At 38.9% G+C, this 1,797-nt stretch overlaps 2 protein-coding genes and 1 long non-coding RNA gene across 3 annotated transcripts in view; 1 reads left to right on the top strand and 2 right to left on the bottom strand.

Moving 5' to 3' along the window:
* Positions 1–1,142, bottom strand: part of LOC106952985 (UDP-glucuronosyltransferase 2A1-like) — a 29,215-nt gene extending 28,073 nt beyond the window's left edge. Inside the window, exon 1 of the mRNA XM_015041464.1 lies at positions 44–1,142. The gene's annotated coding sequence lies outside the window, so the exon portion shown is untranslated. The remainder of the gene's footprint in view (positions 1–43) is intronic.
* LOC106952965 (UDP-glucuronosyltransferase 2A2-like) overlaps positions 1–1,797 on the bottom strand; it is a 46,599-nt gene that overhangs the window by 38,245 nt on the left and 6,557 nt on the right. The gene's annotated exons all lie outside the window — the stretch shown is intronic.
* LOC106953007 (uncharacterized) overlaps positions 1–1,797 on the top strand; it is a 14,614-nt gene extending 12,817 nt beyond the window's left edge. The window contains exon 3 of the long non-coding RNA XR_001426100.1: positions 1,710–1,797. This is a non-coding gene — a long non-coding RNA (uncharacterized LOC106953007). The remainder of the gene's footprint in view (positions 1–1,709) is intronic.

Here is a 1,797-nt window from a genome sequence, read left to right as displayed (position 1 = left end):
GTGTCTGTAGATAGACCAGCTGCAGTTGTTTTATGAGCTGTACCTTCAAGATACTGATTAAACGAACTCGAACTCGCTGCTCTTTATACTGAGTAATGCAAGATAACAGGCTGAGCCCTGGAGAGCTGTTAGTAAGAGAAAAAGTAACAGCTGCAGTGGTAACTGTAGACACACCTCTAATTCCAGGAAAAGAGGTGTGTTTTTGCTGACGTTTAGTGAGGAGAAAGTTGAATCTCTGCATTACGTCAGCTTTGGATGATTGCCAAACCTTAAGGTGTGGTGGTGGAAGCTAGAATAAATCTTATTGTCTACCTTGTTTCTCTTTGAGACTTGAGTCTTTATAGGTAATACTTTATAACAATACAATGCTCACAGATTTCACCTTTAAACTGGAAAAACAAAAATGTCCTTGTTGGGCCTTTTAGATCTAGTTGTAATATACTCTGTTTCCATGCAGGTGGCATCCAGTAACTTATGTAGTTTGAATGTTTTTTACAACTACCACAGTTTTCATGCAAAGGAAGAGTTTTGTCAGAATGCCGGTCATTATTTGTCAAAGATTTCTCTGTACTATTTTTGATTATTTATAAAGTAAAAATCTTTTAGATTTTCTCATGATGGCTTTAAATATTGATTAGTGATATCATAAACTTTAAATGTGGCTGTTTTTGTTCAGTTGAATCATCACGTTTGAAACTTCAAAAGGGAAGATGGTTTCAGTTTCGCACTCGTCTCCTCCACGCCGTTCTCACGACCAACTAGGGAAAAAAGAGGGCGAGTGTGTTTTAGGATGTAGGTTTTATTAACCTGGTGTCACATTCATGCAGTGAAACTCTTCCTTGTTGAAACTGAAATTGTGTTAATGCAGAGAATTGAGGGATTAAAAGCTCTCTCACCAGCCTTCTATAGTCAGTCCTTCATGGCAGGAGGTACAACATTCACACCCATTTAATCCCCTTTAATCAAACTGCAGTTCGTTTGCCAAGAAAGTCTCAGATGTGGACCAAAAAAGATAACTTAGTTCACATGAAATGAACTCTTGCTCAGTTCCAATGCATATGTGGACACAAGTGGACCAGAGACTGCTCCAAAAGCAGGAAGTGCACTACAGCGCAAGGCATTCTGGGTAGAAACAACCAAACCAAATCACTAGAGGGAGAAATGGCTTGTGGTCTTCTACCAACAATAAAAGCAAAATCCTACAACCACTAAATTGTCGCATCTTTCCACATTTGTTTACCTCTTGTGAAGAAGGAAGTGGTAATCCGAGTCTTCTTCTGAGGTTCTCATGTCATTTCCTTTAGTATTTCTTGGTGTAGCGCCACCACAGGCAAGGGCAGGGAACAGGTTTTATTTTTAAATGTTTGGTTTGTTTGACACAGTGCAGTGTGAAAGTGTACTGCACCAGCTGAAAATGCAACAAATGTTGCAGCTTTGGTCCCCAATCAAACCAAATCTACTGGATTGTCAGGTGTGAAAAACCTAAGCCTGTTTGCTCTCAAGAGGCATCCTAGGTTGGGGGCAGTTGCATCACAGTGAAACATGGTGGTGGCACTATTATACCTGAGTTGGTCAGAATTTACAGAGAATAACACAAAAGTACCAAAAAATTCATGAGAATACTTATTTTTATGTCCTCAATCGTGATGTTTTTATGTTTGTGCAAATTTTAAAGCTGCAATTCCATGAACACCTCAAAATACTTTTAGAAAAGCACCTGAACAGTAAATCTCACTTCAGTTTTTTCATTCAGCTTTTCTCTTTGTCTTTTTTTTGCCCCAGCATCTCTTGAAACAG

The sequence above is a fragment of the Poecilia latipinna genome, unplaced genomic scaffold (assembly GCF_001443285.1).
Source record: "Poecilia latipinna isolate Pla-1442-1.1 unplaced genomic scaffold, P_latipinna-1.0 Scaffold32, whole genome shotgun sequence".
NCBI classification, from domain to species: domain Eukaryota; kingdom Metazoa; phylum Chordata; class Actinopteri; order Cyprinodontiformes; family Poeciliidae; genus Poecilia; species Poecilia latipinna.
This window is presented reverse-complemented; position numbering and strand designations above follow the sequence as displayed.